Genomic DNA, 22,072 nt, shown 5'->3' with positions numbered 1-22,072 from the left:
ACCATGGACTTGGCCGCCGGATTCTGCCTTCCCCCACCGTGAGCGCTCTATTCTGCGGCGGCAAAGGACGGCGAGGTGGCGATGGTAAAAGAGAGGGTGTTCCTGGGCGTGTCAGAAGTAGCGATGGTTTTATCGTTAAAGGAGAAGGGGTGGAAGTCAGAGAAGGGTTTTTTTCGAGTGATCGAAGTTCGTGGCTGATGTTCTTTGCAGAAGAGGGTATTTTTGTTCAAAGGAAAGAATGAGAAGTAATATGGCCTTGGTTGGATGTATTTATAGGCACGGATAATGCCAAGGGTCATCATGACCTGTTGGGGTCATCATGAGCCTCGGGACCCTGCAAAGAGGAACTGGAATCGATACCCGTTCAAAGAAGGACGGGTGTTCCGGAGGAGTCAGAACGCGACAGAGGGTGTCTAATCAATCGTCAGAGAAGTCCCAAGCACGCCATCTCCAAATTCTTTTCCACTTTCTTGGTTTGACTGTTCGAATCCCGGAAAGTGGGGGGACTATCTGTATTGGGCTAAATTCGTGCAATGCAGTTAGACCTGTATCGTTAGGCCACGTGGCTTAAGGAATAAGTCAAAGATGAGTCAGCATTGAGTGGCACCAGAGGAAATGCCTTTGCACCGGAATACCCATTTGGTCTGGTAGACTGTTGGAGTAGCTCTGGAAGAGAAAAGCTACAAGTTGGAAACTATTTTTCCCAGAAGAATTAACCTAAATAGCCACCCACCTAATCGTTTAAGCTAAACATACCCGGCAGATATATATATATATATATATATATATATATATATATATATATATTATGTATTACCGGCTAAAAAATTAGTAAACAATAAATGCAGCTGACTATTTATGTAAAAATCTCTTCTTCTTTTTTTAACCGTTGTAAATGTTGATCCAACTAAGGAGTGGTGACCACTGAGTGGTGACTGACATTTAATGGGCTCAGTACGCTTAGTTAGAGCGAAGTGATTCAACGTTCTAATATCAGAACTACATTACAATGCATATATATACTCTCTATATAACAAGTAAAATAACATAGGATTGAATAAATTAACATATTAATGCAATGGTACACATGACACAATTGTAAGAAATTTATATACTCTTATTATAGCGTAGATTAAGAAACAATATAAACATGATATTTCATTAGGGTTAAACAAGCGTATCGTTAAATTTCATCGATGCAATATATAACAACAGTTGGCAATTGATGAGAGCAATTTTCACGATCTTCTATACCACGATCTCTTAGCCCGGAGAACTCAGCTTATGGGATGTCAACATTTACCACATATTCAAGAACAAAATACGCTAGGTTTATTTTTTTAGATAACGAGGAAAAGGGGGTTAGTCTCTATATCGAAAGTGTCTACCCATCACAAACTAATAGTTATTGACCCTTGCTTATCCACACAACATTAAAATATTAATCAAGCATATTTTTTCACCGGCTTGACCACATCACTATCCTTTCAGGCATAATCAATTAACGTAAGTGTTATTTGAGTGAATTATGTCTTGCCCAAATTTTGTACGTTAAAGAATCCAATAAACTAAACACAAACTGAAAGTGAAATGCGAAAATTAAAGTACTCAAGCAATTTACCATGAGAAATCTCTTGCTCAAGGGAGTAAAAAAATCACGACCTGTCCTTGTTGGAATAACCTCTAAACGTCAGTTTTAGGTTACAACTCAATAAGCAAAAGGACCATAAACTTAGTACATTTCTCCCCTACATATAATCAACCCACTTGTAGCTAATACTTTCTAGACTAAATTCTTAGTCAAAAAAAAAAAAAAAAAGCTTCAATGATAGGCCTCTACTATTACAATACTTCTAAAAAGCCAATAGGTTACAATTAAAAAACAAAAATTCAAACCTAACCAACTCAAGAACTAAGCAGCAGCTCCTCAAGAACGGGTCTTCTCGTTGATCAGTTTGAATCACTAAAAGCACATGCACTCCTTACCTTTTTAGGCTCCATGTAATGGGGTATTTTTTCATGATAACTCTTTTCTATTGAAAATTTTATAGATGACGGTTGTTCTATGAACATACTTGAACCTAAGTTATTATTCCAAGAAAACTAGTAAAAAACAGTACATGGCATGTACTAAAATGAGAAAAGAACAGTACATGGCAGGTTGTCACAAGTTAGAGGTGACATTAAAGAAAATTATACACAAGAAACTAAAACAAGCATTCTTTGTCTCATTATATGTAACACATTTTTTTTCAGTTTGTCAAGATAAAATTATATATATTTTTAATTATATTAACACATAATTTAACTTTAAACTTTCAAGTTTTTTCTAATCCACAAAAAATATTATGGTATATTTTAAGACCACGATCTTTTTTAAAAATAATTTAAAACTATGTGCACACATGACTGCTAGAAATAGAGGTTTTTCTCTCTGATTTTCAATGGAAAAATTGTGCTATAAACATAATTTTTCCACCTCATTACCACCGAACTAGGTCACTAGGAAAACACATGGTGGGAAACAAGTTTTTATTGAAACGATGTGAAACTTCCTAATTTTTCTGTGTGAAAGTACTTGATTTAGGTTTTTCCTACCAACATTCAGTGGGAAATAGCCACTGACCATTTTTCAGTGGAACATAGAGATTTTTTAGTAGTCTCAATATTTTTTAGTAGTGTCAATCAAAAACCTTCACATAAAACAAGGCGGGTGAAGCAATAAAAAAGTAAGGTAGGGATACCCATCAATCATCAATATATATTATAAAGCTAGGCATAAACAAAGTGATGTAGAACCTCTCTATGACCATCATTCGTACTTAAATGTGACACCTCTTTATGACCATCATTCCTATTTATCTTTTTTCTCCTTTGACATTCTTGCACTATTCTTTTCAATTTTGAGAAAACAATAATAAAAAATGTTATAATTAAAAGATAAACAAAAGCTACACCCATTTACCCTTCACCATTAATAATTAACTCCTATTCAATGTTAATAATAGCTATAGTGAATGTGAAATAGTCGTGCCTGTTCTTCCAAAATAGGTCATTAATTATAACTTATCTTCATAAGAAACCTTTTTTTTTTTTTTTGGTAAACCTAAAACCTAAGTCTTTTCATTTCTAAGCTTTAATATTGCTCTTTTATCTTCCTACCGTATAGCCTTTGGTATCCTTTCTGTCGCACAAGTTTAGAATATTTCATCATTCATTGATTCCATTATCTTTTCCTTTAAAAAAACATTGGTTTCTGTGACTGCTCATCAGCATATGCTACAGGTAAGTAAAATATTCCTCCCATAACTCTCATACTATTTGAGTTTGTTTTAAAAAAAAAATCCTCCATTTTAGATTTCTTTTCGTTTTCCGTCATGTATTTCTAACATTATTTGACAATTTGAGATTAAGTAGGTTAATTTATAATGATATAAAAAAAGTAGATTATTACTATGGAACCGAAATAGCTTAAACATAATAGCATAATATAGGGAAGATTTGTGAAGGAGACCACTTTCAAGTCTTAATTGAGAATAAGGCCACTGATTTTCTTTTTCATTTATTTTTTGGGATTAGGGTTTAAAAAAAGGAGCATGGGGTACATTTCATAATTTTTAAAAGTTTGGATGTTTCAACTTATACACTTAAGTCCCTTACACTTGTATTAAAATATACAAAAACACTTCTCTCTTTCTCCTAAAATATGCATAAGTCTCCTTTTCTCTCTTCAGTGACTGCACATATTCCCACGCTCTTCTCTATCAAGACTTCAACCTCTCCAGTCGATTTTTCTTCTCTCCAATGCCCAGAAGCTCTCCAATCGTCATCCTCAGGTATGTTAATTAATTTTGCATCAGTGGCGAAGCATTTTAAGATCCCTTCTATTTAAAAGTTCTTGTTTATTTTCAAATTTGATAAACCCTAGTGTTCATAAAGTTCTAGGTTTTTTTCAAATTTTTGAAACTTTAGCCTTTTTTTGTTGAAATATGTGTTATTTCTACTTATTTTGCTTGTTTCGATCGTGCTTTTTTCGGTTTTTGTTTTTGCAAATTCATCTTGGTCTATTACTAGACTTGAAACTTTAACCTTTTTTGTTGGTCGAAATATGTGTTATGTCTACTTATTTTGCTTGTTTCGGTATTGCTTTTTTTGTTTCTTCAAAAACACGCTACGTACTCACCTATGGCCTCGAAATTCCCAACGAAAGTCTAATTCACCAAGTTAACCCCCAAACGGAATAACTTAATGTCATGCCTCAAAATCCACCCTAGATGTGACCGGCATCTGATGTCATGAACAACATAGGAAGAACCTTATTATCTATGGAGAATGTTTGATACTTTCAAATCAGCAATTATCTAATAAGTACGAGGCACACCCTTTGCAAATATCCAAGATAAAGGCATGCTCATTAAAACAAAACGGAAATCTAAATTCATACTTAAATAATACGTGGCAACATGCCCCAAAAATCATGGAAAAATATCCATAACACTACCCATATTTCAACAACCATCTAAGGAGCTTCTACAAAATAAAGAATGACTAAAGTCTCGGGACGCAACCTAATGATCTCAGTAAATGAAAAATTATAAAGAGGTGCCCCACGAACAAACTCGAGAAGTAGTAAGTTCTCCTAAGCCGTCGGCACGTCACGAACCTGTTCTTCAGTGTTACCTAACACACCATCAAAAACAACAATGGTATGCCTGAGTACTGGGTACTCAGTGAGTGTCATCGGGACAACAGTTGATATAATAAGGATCAGTAAAACGGTGTCAATAAAAGCAATTTAAACTCAGAGATAGAATAAATCACCAAACTTAGTAACACCAATAATGAAAACCGTTAAAGAAGAAATAAATCAATTTCAACTCATTATGTCATTTATCACATTTAATTCTTTCAATCATAAATTCAAGATCAACAACAAGCCACTCATAGGCAACCAAAGTATAACACATGCCAATACAGGCCCAAATCAACATAACTAAAGGGATGACCATTTAAGGCTCCCTAAACTGCATAGAAGCACCACATCAGGGTTATCAACCCCAATGGCTACTCTTCCACCTGAATAGCTAGGCAGAGACCACACCGAGATTGCGAATCCTTGATGGCCACTCTTCCTCCTGAATGGCTAGGCTGACCCCCCTAGGATCCATAGTGACTACCCTTCCTCTTGAGTAGCTAGGCCAAACACAGGAACGCGATAGCGAAAACCTTACATACCTTATTCGTCAAGCCGCCACTCAAAAGAATCATTTATTCCGATGTTTTCCCTTCACCCAAACCTATATTGAAAAATATATCCTTAATCATATTTCCATCATGTTTATACATCAACTTAGATAAGTTGTATGTCAACGGATAATTCGGGTTATGAGAATTCAGGCAGCATTTCCCCTATATCATCTACTTCCTTCAAATTCCAAAACAACTCCAAACATCACTAACAACATCAACAATAACAATAATCAAGATACTACATGACAAACATATACAAATCTGTCTGAAACTCCCTTCGAAAATCAATCCATAAGTCAACAACATCAACATATCAAACTACGACTTTTATACTATGTTTTCCTTCACTTTAAACCATTAAAATCCTCCAAAAATAACTCAATTCAACATATACAACAATCACATATAATCAACATTCTTATTACTTCAATATGGTATTTCATACAAGACTTGTTTCACCTTTTGTCCAATTCGACGTATTACACGATAATCTAGCGAATATAACTTCGGATTAACTCAATTCCATAGTTATAGAGGAAGGATCTAACCTTATTAACTTCCAATTGATCCTTGATGGCTTCAAACCCAAGATCCCGCCATTTTTCACCTTGCTTTGCAATAATCTGTCACGACCCAAACCCATGGACAGTGACAAAAGTGGTATCAGAGCAGTTCGTCCAAGGGATTGTCTACAAACCGTGTCCGGTAGAGTCCTGTTTATGGGTGTGAAGCCGACCACACTTATAAAGAGGAGGCTGCAGGATATTTAGGAATCATTGACCTTTCCTTCTATCTTAGATCGTGCGATAGAGCTAGATTCTAAGAAAGATTATTTCTGACCCTTTTTTCCTGTAGGTAAGCATAGATTGATAAAGATGAAGAGATAAGAATAGAATGATAAAGATGAAGAGATCAGCCTCAGACAGTGGGGGTGCTAAGAATACCCTTAGAGTAGATTCAGAACCACGGGCTCCGGGACCGAGCATGAGGATCCTTAGCTATACCATCGAGACTGATCCCTCTGAGGACCCCGTAACGATTCCCCCAAAATTTTTGACTTCTAGAGAGGAGGATCCATCGGAGGAAAGCTATGACACGGACCCGTCTAAGGGTTCATATGGGACGCCAGAGGAGGAGATTTCCGAGACTGTACTAGAGTTGACTCCCCCAACTGCTCATATGGCAGAGCACTATGTCAGGCCAGCTATGCCTGAGAGTGTTACTGATTATTCTAGCCCATTATCTTGGCCGTCAGTAAACCAGGAGCTGCCCGACTATCCGTATCCCTCGGACTCAGATGAGAGAGATGGGGAGGGCCAAACTAGCAGATGGCGGAAGGACAATAAAGAGGACACTTCACTTTATAGCCCACTAGACCAAGCTCAGGACGGGAGGACTATAGGTATATGAGTTCTTTATTGAAATTTCTTATGTGTGTACAATTATGGCAGGATATCATTAATAGGTGACAAATAGGAGTTTTAGAGGAACCGATAACCAAAGTACTTATGGATAACTGCGACTAAGATGTTTTGGCCACTACTGGGAATCTTAAATTTAGGAATAGAAGACAGTCGTGTATTGATCGATGGTTATTATTGAGAGTTTCGAAGGCTAAACCAGCATTTGCTCGGTCAGGAAAGTAAGGGATCTTTCCAATACGGAGGGAGATGCATTACATGAATTTTATTGGGATCTGTTAAAACTTCAACTTGTTCTAGGTCATGCGATAAAGGTCACGTAGCAGAGTGGATGCGATCATACCAGCACTAACGCACCGGATCCCATCAGGACTCTAGAGTCAAGCGTGCTAGGGTGAGAGTAATACTAGGATGGGTGACCTTCTGTGAAGCGTACTAAGAGTCCTACAAGTGCGGACATAAGAGAAGGACGACGGACTAGAATAGGTTGAGGGAAATTAGAAGCGTGTAAAACTCACGGTTGGAAACTCCGGATGATTGTGAGAGATAAGGCAGACCGGTTTGGCAAAAAGAGAGAAGACGTATTATAGCTACAGAACTAGGATGAGTTTAAAATAGTATTGGGAATATTTTGTAGGTAAGGTGTTAGGAGAGGTATATACAATATTTTATGTGTGGTCAATCAGTTTGCGTGTCCCGATAATCGACGTTAAAGGTACTGATTGAACAAGGTATTGAAGTTCAAGTGGTAAGTGTTATAAGGCGAGGCAACATTAGTCTCTCTAAAATTAAAGTTGGATAATCCTGATGCAATCACATCAGGGAAAAGGGAGAAAGCGAGTATACAAGAGTAAGAAGATTAGGATGCCCAAAGAAAAGGAGAGGTGTAAGCAACAGAGGTATGTTGCTAAAAAAAGGTTAACTCAAGCCTCAAGATGGGAATCTTGAAGGTAAGTACAGCGGCAAGGAACCATTCGGATGAATCTCGAAAGTAAGTATACGGAAAGAATGAACTAGGTAGCATGGAACGGAAGACGAATGTAAATGGTTCGAAATCAGATTCTGGTAAGTGGGACTGAAGGGCAGTAACAACGAATAAGGATATGAACTGGGAGAAAATAAGCAGGTTTTGCAAAAAAAAAATGCCAGGGGATTTTCGGCTCTTGAGGGGTAGTTGAAGAGGTAAATGTGCAACCATACTGACATGATTACCTCGGAAAACGGGAAAGCCTTCCAAAAAGATAATTTAGCAATAGAACGGATTTGCATTCGGAAAGGATATTTTATGAATTTCAGGGACAATACCATAAAAATAGCAAGTGGAAAAGAGTGCTTCAGAGGAAAGGGACTCAAGGAAGAGGTCCTGAGGATGAAAGTAAGAAAAGTACACTAATGGATTGATTAAAGAAAATCAAACAATCACCAAGGACAGGAGAAAGGATAATAAGTAAAAAAGTTTGGCCAAGAGGCAAAACATCAGCAACATGGGATAAGAACCTTGATAAGTAATACAAAGATTCGATTATAAAGGAAAATGGAACGATACACGGGGGATATGCATAAATATGAACCAACTATAGTGTCAAAAAGGAAGATGAAGACTCGACGAAAGAGAAAAGAAAAAGGGTGTACTTTGTAAGGATTTCATGATAAGAACAAGAAGCGGCAGAACACTGGAATTATGACGCATAGCTATAATGCAAACAAGTAGTTAAGGAGAATTACGGGACAAATGAGCTAAGCGAATGAAAGGATGACACGTGGGAATGGATCGTATGGAATATTAACTTTGAATGGTATAATATAGACGTAAATTGGAATTGGGAACCTAGAGCAAGAAGAACTTCAAGGGTGTTAAGAAGATAGTCGTGGGGAAAAGACTAGGGCTAAAGCAGCTGGGTATAGCCGGACACTTCATAAGAGACCTGACGAATTTCGATGTCCCCTTAATTCATTAGCCCAGGGAATTATTAGTCATCAAAGGTAGAAGTGAAAAGAGCGACAAGGAGAGTAAAAACGGTCTCCAAGTTAATTACCGAGAGGATGGTGCAAAGGATGATGAATATAAAGGATACTTTAGGTTACAACAAAAAGGAATCTTAGTGTCGGAAAGAGTAAAAATCCAACAAAAGGAATAATGATAGGCGGCTTGGCGATCTCTAAAAGAGGGGGAGTGATGTTTTATAATAGAAAGATAGCAGTATTACCGGAGATTGGAAAGTATCTCACGAGTCGCTAACCATACCGAATATGAAAGTGTATATTATGGAACTATATGAACCATCAATGTGAGGTTATATCCAACAAAATGGTATAGAGGCAACGATGGAAAGCCAGAGAAGAATAAAGGCTAAGCGAATGGTCACCAGTACAAAAGGACCGAGGATGAGCATCCTCGTGTTGAAAGGGAGTTATGACAAATTGAGTTTTTACCTCAGTTCTATGCCTGTAAAAATTTACATTGCAAGATCTGAGGAGAAGAAATTAAAGGAAAAGTTCCAATATGAGTTCGAAGATATTTTGAGCTATGGATTAGTTTGAACGATGATTATTAGTTTATCATAAGTGTAACCCTGCTATGAGGAATGATAATGATAGTGGGAAAACATTATATATATATATATACACGCATATAAAAGATGATTTAAGGTAACTAACTACTAAGAATAGGGATTCATTAGCAAGGAAATGCTATTGCAAGTCATCTGAGCGTTATTATAAGTGAAACTATGATGAGATTATAAAGGATCAAAGAGCCTAACCAATGAGCTACAAGAAGACAATATGGTGCATAGACGGGATCAATGAGTATGAGAAGGGATATCCAAGATAGCCCCAAAAGAGTAAGCAAGGGAAGGTACCATAGTCGAGTAAGGGAGTTATCTACTAATAGGGAAATAAAAAGCGAGAAAAAAAAGTATTCACAGGATGGCGAGTAGCCGTGACATAATAAGGCAAGATTACTATAACGGAGACAGAACGAGAACGGGATACTAGTTGATTTTTTATTATGTACATGAGAACAAAAGAGCTCCAGCCAGAGACACCATTATCCTCAGGTATGTGATGCTTCTTTGAATGATTTCTTGGTAGTGTGTGGCCAATATGGGTATTGATATTGTAGCCCTGTGAGGCATTGCATATTTTGGGTTGTTGTGACAGGATGGTAGTGGTACAATTACAGGGGAATCTCTGGCAAAAATTTTATAAAAATCCCTAAGAACTCAACATTCGAGGACGAATGTTTCTAAAAGGGGGAGGATGTTACACCCCACACCTCAGAAAAGCACCGGTTAAATTTGAATGTAAGTATATCGAGCTATGGCTAGGTAAAACAACTTTGGATTGTGAGGAGCGAAGCATTATTAAATATATTATTTAAGTAAAGGATGGATTATGATCTTGTAAGTCGTAACCGGGAAGGACAACCTTGTAACCAAAGGACATGACCATTATCAAGTATGATTAATGATAAATATCATGTATGGAGAGTTTCGGAAGATTCCGGGATCAAGCAAATTGAAGAAAATAAGTTTGTCGAAAATTTGGAAAAAGTTGACAGAATTTTGGGTCAACTTTGGAGGGGTATATCTCCTAGTATATTAGGAGTTTTAAGATGTTTCAAAAGCCTAAAATGAAGTTCGTCGAGTCTAGTTTTCAACGCAACAAACCGCTTGACGATACGGCATCGGAGTAGAAAATTATAAACGTTACAATTTAGGCCGATAGAGCATAAACGTGAGCTACAGTAACTGCTACAGCAATCGACTTGCTACAGTGCTGCTACAGTGCTTCTATAGTGACTGCTACAGTGACCCGACCCGAATTTAAAACCTTATAAAAGGGGCAAAACCCTATTTTGTTTCACCAAAAATCAGATGAAGAAGCTCACCAAAGTTCTAGAAAAAACTATAAACTTCCAAGAGCTCCAAACAAAGTTTCCATAACCAAATTAATTAAGGATCTTAGTTGAAGATTTAGAAAGGTATATCAAGGGAACTAACTCATGGTTCTTGAAGATGTATTGATCTTGTGGGCATAGACTATGCTTGGATTTTGTGTATTCTCCATCCTAAGGTAAGACCCTATACTTCATTTATTGTTTTGGAATTGTTTTGGAAGGCTTTAGCGTAGAAAGATGGAAGATATTATGGTTTGAAGTTAGAATATAATTGTGATATGGAATTGATTTTATGGATTTATAAAAAACATTATGGTGCTATTTTCATATGTATCTGACGTTGATAACGATGTTGGTATTGTTGTTGCGAATTGGGATTAACTTCCGAGAGTAAAACCATTGGAATATCATATAATTAATAAATCGATCATTAGACTAAAGAAACATCGTGTGGGATGTTTCATGGAGCATATTGGTGTTGATAATGTTGTTGTGATGTTCGTATTGTTGTTTTTGTTGTTAGTTATTGGATTGTGATTTCGGGATAGGCATATAAACAGGGAAGATACTGCCCAAATTTCGGCAGATTCTAAATGAATTTAAATTGAAGGCTTAAGATAAGCATGTGACAATGAGCCTAACAATAGTATGAATGGTTTACATGTAGATTTACGAGCTTGGAAGGATAAATGTTGAGTAGTTAAGGAGACCAAAAGGTATGTTAAGGCTAGCCCCTTTCTTTCTAAAGGCATGATTCCATACATATTTTTCATAACCTTCTTACTTCCAAAAGTTACAAGTTCATGATTCTCAAAAGCTTCTTATGATACAAAAGATGAGATGTTTTCTATGATGAACATGACGATGATGATTTTAATTCTACAAATTTCAAAGCTTATGATTTTAATACTATTATGAGATTATTGAGCTTATTTCATGATTTTCTCGATTTTATTCATTGTTGTTGATCTCACCTTATAATCATTGTTCCTTTAAGGTGAGATGTAGCGATGGTGATTGTTCCATAAGATAAATCGGAGGTTACCGACCTTACGTCACTCCGATAAAGTGGTAACTTTTATTTGGGCTCCCATACATGCTACTTATATAATTTATGTATATGATATATATATGTATATAGGGGATATGGGGAAAGGTGAGGCATTATATACGCATAGCCACCTGATCAGTTGGTATATTCTGATATCGTCCCGAACGCGGGATGCCCGGACGTGGGATGTATGGTTAAATGGATCGGGCGGTTCATTCCTCCGCACTATATATATATATATATATATATATATATATATATATATATATATATATATATATGGATCGGGCCGTTCGTTCCGTGGCAAAATGATATGCTTTTGGATCGGGTGCACGTTCTGCAGCAATTCTATTTTATGTATACATGTATGAGAACTGTTTTTCAAAGAAAGCTAAGCATGCATAGTATCCGCCTTATGAGGCAATTGGATGTACAGGTTATCTCTCTTCTTTATGCTATATTTCATGTCTCCTACTATGATATCATTCATGTCTTACATACTCAGTACATTGTTCGTACTGACGTCCTTTTTTGTGGACGCTGCGTTCATACCCGCAGGTTCAGGTAGCCAGCCGAGTGAGCCAGACCTGTAGGACCACTCTTCCGTCTCAGTCAACGAGCTCCATTTGGACCGGAACTTCATCCCCTTTTTGGTATGCTATCTTGCGATGTACATATATAGGCATGGCAAGGCGTTGTCCTATCCTTTCTACAGTATGCATTCCATAGAGATCTGTAGACAGTTGTGTATAGTGGGGATGTCATGCGGCTTTGGTTGTTTCTCACTTTTGGGGTACAGTGTAAATATTGACCGAGTCGGTCTGCATCGCCATCTTTGTTTTATATATATGTATATTCACATGCATGATATATGGGATTCTGAGGTAAAGTTTATCGTATAAATGTTATAGCAGATGGTATTGATCGAATATCAGTTGAAATGGGCCACCAGGTTACCTTGTATGGAGTAAGAACGAGCTTAGGGGTGCTTGATCTGTAATGGTCGGGCACTCGTCATGGTCCATGGGTTTGGGTCGTGACATAATCACAATAATACGATGTTGTCACGAGCTTCCTGAGCCTAGTTTACATAACCTCCTTATGATTTCTTTGGTTTTAATAATATGGAATGTTGGGAGAGTGATCCCTGAAGTTTCTACACCTTTTAGGTGGAATAATGAGGTAAAAATGAGTGGGGATCGATATTTATAGGGTAGAAGGTCGGTTTCCACTGACTCAATAATTTCCCTTCGCGTTCACGAGGCCTTAGCTCGCGTTCGCGAAGAAGCTTCTGACGGTCTATCTTGGAACGTCCATAACTTTCTACTCCGATGTCGTATCGACGAACGGTTTGTTGCATTGGAAACTAGACTCAATGAACTTCAATTTACATAGGTTATGCATTCCATAAATCCTCATTCTAGGAGACACACCTCCCTCGAGTTGGACCAAAAATTCTGTTAGAAATTCTGCCAAGTTTTCTCAAAATTTTAACAAACTTAATTCCCCCATTTCACTTGATCCCGAAACCTTTAGACACTTACTTAGAACTTATTAAAAGCATTCCTTAACCTTATAAGGGTTCCATGACCTCTCGAAGCTTGTGTTAGTTACTTACACGCGAACGACACGAAAATTTTCGAGATGTAACATTATCAGCTCTATGAATCCTCTATTACCATTTCAAGCTATTGGATATTAAACACTGAACCTAATGTAAGTATAATAATAACAACCAATCCCGACTAGTTGGTATCACCTATATGGAACTTTCTACATCCATTGTAACATCAATTTTGAGAAATTGTAGGTCTTCTCAAACACCTGCTCTCCATCTGATTTTAGGTTCTATTTGTTCCCTTTTATCACCTCATATCATCGAACACTTACAAACCGGTGCATGTGGAGGTCTATATAGGGCATGGCTAAACCATCTCGCGTCACCTTTTCTCATCTTACAATCTCAAAATGGCACCACCTGAAGGCCCCATGAATAGCTCCAGATTCAGCATCATCACTTCAATTAGAAGGCCCCATCCTATAGGGGTGATTTGCAAGCATGACCCCCATGAGGGATGGTCTTGAACTTTTGGCCCCACCTAACATTTTTTTAATGAAATGACCTCCGCATAAGAAAATTCATTGGGCAAAACTTTTATTACCCATTGGGCATAAATTAGTTTTGCCTATGAGGCAAGAGCCTAATGGGCAACAGAAGTTTTGCCCAGTGGATTTTTCTAAGTTAAGGTTATTTTTTAATGATTTTGTTAAGCGTAGAAAAAAATTCAAGACCACCCCTACTTATGGTATCCTATTTCTATAATTTATACATCCTATAGGGTACCCTAGCGCTATACCTGCCAAAGATTATTCTTCTGCCAAGACATATTAGTTAATAACTGTATAGGCTTGCTTTTGTATGCACATCATACCTAAGTGAATATACACAAAAAACATACTCTTAATCCCACCGTAAGTATCATGATAGTGGGGCTACAGAGCAAGCTGATAGATTAACATTCAATTAATGCAATTGTCAGTATGTAGGAGAGGATAGATGCTTAATGAGTTAGTTCATTCGGTGCATCTGGACGGTGGAGATTAGAAGAGATCAACGCTCTGGATTTACTCCAGCTCAACTAAATACTCCAACAGACTAGGGCAGTTAGACTTTTACCGGTATTTTTCATCTCCAATTCTCTCTCTTCAATCTCTTCTTCTCTTCTTCCTTTCTTAATTCTTATTCATCGTTACAGGGAATCTGTTGTTGAAGCTCAAGGCTAGCTATGGAGTTTATAGTGTAGCTATTTTATTCGTACAGTTGAGATTTAGTTGTTTCGAATTCTTTTGAGTAATAAAATTCCCCTTTTCTGCCCAGTTCTCTTCTTAATTTCTTGAGTACATTACATGACCCAGGATTTATGACACAGAGTGCACATGCAGGATCCTAATCTAACCATCTTGACAAAGAAAAGTAGTACTAACCACTATCCATGTCTCCTCTCTCGTCATTTTCCTCATAAATATGATTTCGGTTATAAATATAATTACATCATACTAAAATTACATCATGCTAAAATGATCAACTCCTTCTCCAAAGGAAACTCAACATTTTCATTCTTACCTTAAAGCAAGTCCAGTAACCATCGCTCTCCCTCCCTTCCCCCCAAGTCTATATATCAGTGTTGTAGCTATTATTGCCAATTTTATCAGGTTAAACTTCACTCTGTCACATTCTTCTGCAATCCTCCTTTCTCTTCCCTCATCTTCCTGCTATCTGTGAAGCGCCAACACAAACTTCTCATCCCACCTACTTCAGAAACATACATCCACAAGTGAGGGATGGTAAAATTTGGAGTTCTTAATATTCAATCCATAACACTATATACATTTGACAACCTAGATTCGTAGCTGTCCAAAAATAGTAATCAGTAGTCAGCCAAGGTATCAATATAACTAGGAAATGGCGAGAGACTGCAAGACTTTTCTATGGTTTCAATTGTACCAAACGACATTTGAAAAAAAATTCATTGAACTAAGGAATATAATCCTTTCACTGTCATAGAACCAACAGGAAAAAAATAAGTATAGACCCGGTAAGATGGTGACCTCAATCAAAACAATTGAATTATGCAGTTAACCTTCTTGGTGGCTAAATAGCCAAAGTTGGAAGAGTAAAGTCTGAGGTAAGCATGTCAAGAATAGTTTCGCTCCAATTTCCACCAGGGTCGAAGAAGCTTATTGAGGTGATCAAGTCAAAATCAATGAGAAAGTAATACAAGTCTTTTTCTCTATTATAGATCTAGAAAATTCTGAACCTATATATCATCAGAGTTAGTCCGGAAGCAAGAGCACAATTAGTTATCTCCTATCATGCACTTCCGCTCCAACTCCAACTCCAACTCTTCCACCATTCTCGTCTACTCTCACATCCATATCTCCACCCAACACCATTCCTCTCTCACACGCTTCCTTCACTTCATCATTTCTCCTCCATAAGATCCGATAGTTAAACAGAAGAAGAACAATGTTTTGTTCACATCATCACTGCGGGAGGGGCACGATGTTCAGGCAAACAAATACCAGAGGATCAAAATCTGTATCCTCAGTGTAAATGGTGGTGCAATGCCAATCATCTTATCAGTAAAATCTTTCGCGTTTCTGGAATACGCATTTGGCAGAGTTAAATCGGGAAACCTTAATGTTAGAATCTTTGATTGGTACAAGTCCAATTTTATCAATGAAGCTATATAGTCAATTGGATAAATTCTATTACTGAGATTTAGAATTTACACTTGTTTCTTTTTTTCATGTTTCATGTACTTTGATGCATTGGGGATCGATAGCTTCAACTTCTGACTATGAGGTTCCGGTGAGGTCTGTGAAAGAGGGTGTTGCAAGAAAAGTCAAACGAGCCTTTTCTTTTGCTTTATATTCTTTGCTGATCTGTCTTGTTTCTATTTGTTTTCATTGGTATGTCATTGGGCATAAACATCACACATTTTGCTCTTTTGATTGATTGTCCTGAAATGTCTGATAGACAAGAACTTATGAATGGATAAGGTGCATAATAGGTTATAAATTTAATTTCAGTGTCTAAATGAAAATTGCTGACAAGTTTAGGGGGTTGTGTATGTATTTGGCTTATTTTTTTGCTTAGTTTTTGGTGCAAAATGGCAAATGTACATGCTTTAGGAAAATCATGCATGACAAGTAAATGTTGGAGATAACATGATACAATATACAGGGGTTAGAAGAATTTTCTTTCCCTAGAATGATGATTAAACAAGCAGAAGCTTAAATTCTTAAATTCATAGGTACAGGGAACTATAGTTTTTTGCTCCGAACTCGTATATGTTCATTTAATAGAAGCACCTATGAAATCAGCACATTCTGCATACTAGTTGACTTCATCAGCACTCTATCATATTGGCATCTAACAGGAGGTGCGAAACCATTGGCTGACTACTAAGGAGTATTTAATACTTTCGAGATCCAAAACATGTAGAGAAACATCCAAGAATAATGCTACATAGAAGAATCTCGCATCAACTAAGACAAGACATTGAAAACAAAACAAATTGCTACTGTCAACATCCTTTTCTCATTTTTATACAGTACCTGTAATGGACATCCTAAGCATGCTATGCTTCGAGTTTGAGCAACAGTTACTGAAAAGGTGGGATTCTCAAAGCAATAAATGGACAAAAAAAGAGATGAATGGATATAGATATTAAAGGCTATATCTCACATCATAACAGAGCAAAAAGGTAGCCATAAGACAAAAGAGCATCATTAAATATTCAAACCACTTCGAAGTAGTGGAGCAGAGCTCTTCTAGTTCTTGCATGTTACAATCCTTGATTCCAAGAGTCCTCAAAACGACACAGTTTGCTCTTTACATTTTCTCTACATCATATTTACATTTACATATATTTTCATTTTTATATTCATATAGTTCCTTTATATACATCATTTACATACACACTTTTACACTACATCCTAAGGTCAAATCAAGTTTCACCCTCACTTTTGTCAAATACCCTTTTTAATACTTTATGTCAAATCACCTTTTTAAGACTTTTATGTTACATCCTTTACTTCTTGACTTTTCAAATTATTTTAACCAATACATTTTTCTTTCATCTTGCAATTTATTACAAATACTACACTTTTGACCGATGAAGAAATTTCCGTCGATTTCCAAGGCCTCCCATGTACAAAAGACAGGTTTTTATTTTAAGTTTATTTATCATTTCTTTAATTCATTAAATAGTTATTTATTCTCTTACTAATACTTTTACTAAATGTTTATACAGGTACTCGGAGACACATCCCGAAGACGACACTCGGAAGGAACCCGAAGACTTCATCGAATCATTGTTTGTATTAACTTTCGCGCGTTATTTAAAAATGTACAAAACATAAACTCGGAGTAGTGAAAACTTCACTTTAATGTTGGGCGGGGATATTTAATTACTTGTCGCTTATATGTTTAATTTAAAGTTCGTTATTTGCTTTAGGCAAGATTTAGGCTGTCTACACTTTCATAAATTGATTAGATTGACTCGATATAAATACTTTGTTAATTAAATTCACATTTTTGGCATTTAGGCAAAAAGACTAGTCCATCATTTATTTTATATTCTTTATACACTTTTAATACAACACACATTTTATATTGTTTCGTATACATTAATACATATTTTAGTTAAGTTAAATCCACATTTTTTACGCTAGGTAAATACTAGGCTATCCATTTACAAACCTTTCATTCTTTAAAGGCATTATATCTTTTTCACTCATTTTTTACCAAAAATTTTTTACTATCCTTTTGTTCCTTATTCTTTTGATAGGATATTCATTAAATGAACACTCTTTTTAACTAAACGGTAGAAACAAGTCAAATCAACTTCACTTTTCTTAATAATTTTATTATATAAACTCTTTACACCAATGAATATTCGTAGATTATTTTTACATTCTTTATGCACTAATATACCTAGTGATACAATTCTTTAGACATTTTATGTTTGATATACACTCTTTTATACTTGAAATATGTTCTTTATATATTTAACATACATACATTCTTTTAATATACATAGACACACATTCTTTATATACTTTATATACCTATTTTACATACTCTTATATTTTTTATACATCTTCTATATTGTTGTATACATTACACCAACTGATATATCTTTTGTGTCAATAGATATATACTCATTTTGCTAACAAATACACTACTGTCGAACGAGGTATATTTTCTTTACACTTCTTTGTATACACCAACTGATATATCTTTTGTGTCAATAGATATATACTCATTTTGCTAACAAATACACTACTGTCGAACGAGGTATATTTTCTTTAAACTTCTTTGTACATTCCTATCGATATACATTCTTTATAAATACTTGATACTTGGTATGAACACATTTTGTATACACTGTATATACTTAGCATATCACCACCTAGTGTAGCTTTTAATGAAATCACAGCATTTTGAAAACAGGTAATAATAATGATAAACAGATAGATTATTCTCCTTTAGTGTTTAGTTAAACTAAGTTTAAGGAATGCCTTCGGACAGGCTCTGAGGGATGCTTAATACCTTCCCCTCTGGGTAAATAAAACCCTTATCTAGAATCTCATATGTTTTGTGGACTAAAAATGGAGTAGACACACAAATACATATAGGTTTCCTATTTTTCCTTAAAAATAAGGTGGCGACTCTAACCCTTTTTTAAACCAGTTAGAAGAACCGGGAAATTGCAAATTATCTTGAACCCGTTCAAAATAGGCCGTAACAATGGCCTTTAAATAGATAACAATACAAACAATATACTGCATCTTTACTAACAATATACTCCAACCAATCATGATATACATCATCAAAAAATTCAGAATTAAAACGACGCATTGACTCAGAAATATTCGTTTGAGGATACACATGCTGAAGCAACTGAGGTTGACAAGGACCATTCTGAAGGTATGCTCTTTTAATAACATCACGATGGTTTGGGTGATAGTCCAAGATTGGGGTTCTTTCACTCGAATCATACTTTAAAGAACTCAAAACAAATTCTTGAGAAGAAGGTAATGGTGCTTCTGAATGGTTGGCATTTGCTTCCTGGTTAAGTTGATTAAAAGAAGCTAAACTTGATTTTGATACTTTGGTAAAATACTTTTTCACTGAATGTTGAGACTGAATCATAAAAAGTAAGAATTTTGTTAGAATTTTAAAAAAAAAAAAATTAAGAGTTTTGTATACAAGTTACCAGCAAAGGACTTAAGCATCAGACCAAAGGAGAGTACTTTAAGCACAACAGGAAATTTAATCTCTACATTTTTTGGCAATTAAAAGGGGACTTTTCATTACCATAATGGCCAATCTGTACAAGGATTAAAACTGTTCTATGGCATAACAGCCAAAACAGTTGCATAGGTAACCACTGTTACATCAAGTCAATCTAAGCTACGAATCAAAACTAGGAGAATAAGGGTAAGCTCTTCCAATCTTCTGGCAAGTCTTGGAATCTCTACATTAATTAATTATAAATACAACTAAACTGAATCACTATTATATTCCCCAAAATGATTAATTGATTCATAGAAATATGACATTTTCGACGATCGCATCTCCAAATACAAAAAATACTTCATGGGTATAATCTAAAGAGCAAGTGAGAAAAATGTGTGATTGATTAATTCTCAATCACTCCTGAAAATTTTAAGCAAACGAGCTAATCTTCATAGCAAATATATAGAATTCTGAAGAAGAAAAATAGAAAAAGAAACGAATAGGGATTAGGATTCCTGTTGAACTTACAGAGGAAGTCATGAGAGACGGCGACCGGAGAGATGATAACAGAGGGACGAGGGTGACGGCCGATGAGCAGGCAGCAACGATGGCCGAGTCGACGAGCAGCGATGGACAGAGCAGAGGAAAAAAATAAGCCTGACAGAGATCAGGAATACGGAGAGGTTTTTTTAATTATTTGACTTAGATTTTTTGGATTTAAATCCAAACCCAATTAGATCTGTGCCCTTTATAACGCACGACAACGTTTTCTCTTTATTTATTTTTTAAAAGATTGAAACGCCTGAAGCTAAAAATGTTGTAAGGCAGGTTTGAGAACCCGCGCACTCTACGCGAATCTGAACCCCTTCGCCACCAAGCTACATCTTTAGTTTATATTAAGCGTGTTCAACACTTAATATATACACATAAATAAAAAATTAGCTGAAGTGGTGAAAAATACCTCTCAACTTGGTACGTTTTTGTACTTTAGTCCTGAACTATTGACCCTCTTTAAAACACCCCTAATCTTGGTCAACTCAATATAAATTCACCCTCCGTGTTAGGACACCTCAACAACGTGAATCCACGCGCTGTCCACTTGGCATTTTCTTGCTGTGCCATATGGCAACATGGGGTGATTTAAATTCAGTTTGCCAATATTAGGGGTGTTTTTAAGTGTGGAAATAGTTTGGGGACTAAAGTAATAATTCGTGCCAAGTTTAGGGGTGTTTTCACCACTTCAGCCATAAAAATTTGACGTTATATGATTAGTGTAATTTTCCGACGAAGGGGGTTCAAATGAACACCCTGGGCTCTACTTAGATCCGCCCCTGCGTGGCACTCCAGGTTGATAAATAATTTCACCGTGGCAGAAATAATTGTTAGGTTAAAAGTTAATTCCGCGTGGATAATATTTCTATATTTGCAAAACACATTCTTCCTCTTTTTGACAAGAAAATATGACCAATGAAGAAGATGAAGGGAAACAAAATGAAGGAGAAAACCTTATTAGCTCTTAAATAAGAAGAAAATGAAGAACAAGGTTGATAATGAAGAAGAAATAAATGAGAAAATCTACATAAGAGAAGAAGAAAGGAAGAAAAATGGTTGATGAAATGAAGAAGAAGAAGGGGGTCAGCTTAGAGTTTTAAAGAATTAATTGGAAAATTAAAAAAAATAATGAGTCGGCTCATATATAGCTTGTTACATATGCCGAATGGACAAAAAAATTGAGAAAATTATGCTTCACGTGCATTTTAGTGTTTGAGATCAAATTTAGTCTAGTAAGCATTTAGGTGTGTTTTGATAACTATCTCGTGATAGTTTAGGTTGGAAAGTCTCACTTCGGATAGTTCAGGTATGAAACACAAAAAAAATGATAGTTGAAGTGTATTTTTTACCCTTATCTCTTTCTATTTTAAAAATTATTTTTTATTCAAATACTTCTCTTTTTTTTTTCATTTTTTCCCTTAAACTATTTGTCTTTCCTCTTATTCTAGATTTTATTTCCTTTCTCTCGTCTCTTTGCCCAAACCATTGTTGGCTGCTATGTTGATATTCTTGGGTTGTTTACACTGTTTTGCATCCTTTTTTTTTTTTTTGCTTTTTCCAGTGATCCTTGCATTTTCCGGCGAGCTTTGTTCGTGGGGGTGTTTGGGTGACACAGTAATGGAGATGAATAGAAAGAAAAAAAAAAAAAGGTGAGAAGGGAGACCAAAACAAATCTTTTGTCACAAAATAAAAATAACTCGCATTATTAGGAGTAATTACATTTTAAGACAAACAGATTAAAAGTTATCTAGTCATATAATTCCAATCAGAAATGACATGTGTACAATTTTGTTAATGTAATCACTTTGTTACTTTAAGAGAGTGCAATATACTTTCTTTGCCGCATCACTGCTCCGGAGCTAAATAATTCTATTTTAAAATTGTTCAGTGAATAATAAGACCCCGCAAAGATATGATGTGTAATTGGAATTTCGATCAAACGTTTGGGGCTCATTTGACCGTTTTCTCTTTAACAATACCAGAAAAACAGTTTTTTTTTTCATATCAGTAGAATATCTGCTTTTAAATGCAACAGTATCTACATGTCGTGACAAGCACTCCCAACTCCAAAGTTACAAAGTTCAACC

The 22,072-nt window shown here is 35.9% G+C and overlaps 2 long non-coding RNA genes and 1 pseudogene across 3 annotated transcripts; 2 read left to right on the top strand and 1 right to left on the bottom strand.

The window, feature by feature from the left end:
* Positions 1-4,383: 4,383 nt before the first annotated feature.
* LOC132639826 (uncharacterized) lies at positions 4,384-21,052 on the bottom strand. Of its 2 annotated transcripts, XR_009582123.1 has the most exons (4): positions 19,962-21,034; positions 5,799-14,936; positions 5,236-5,297; positions 4,384-4,680 (listed from the first exon to the last, which is right to left on the bottom strand). It is a non-coding gene; the product is annotated as an uncharacterized LOC132639826 (long non-coding RNA). The 2 variants fall into 2 exon arrangements; XR_009582122.1 differs by lacking the exons at positions 5,236-5,297; positions 5,799-14,936 and having other exon boundaries at positions 19,962-21,052.
* Positions 7,001-7,117, top strand: LOC132619500 (5S ribosomal RNA; annotated as a pseudogene).
* On the top strand, positions 15,233-16,055 carry LOC132639833 (uncharacterized). Its single transcript, XR_009582125.1, has 2 exons — positions 15,233-15,843; positions 15,970-16,055. It is a non-coding gene; the product is annotated as an uncharacterized LOC132639833 (long non-coding RNA).
* Positions 21,053-22,072: the final 1,020 nt, after the last annotated feature.

This window comes from Lycium barbarum, chromosome 1 (genome assembly GCF_019175385.1).
Source record: "Lycium barbarum isolate Lr01 chromosome 1, ASM1917538v2, whole genome shotgun sequence".
NCBI lineage: Eukaryota > Viridiplantae > Streptophyta > Magnoliopsida > Solanales > Solanaceae > Lycium > Lycium barbarum.
Note: the sequence above shows the minus strand (reverse complement) of the source record. Positions and strands in the feature narration are given on the sequence as shown.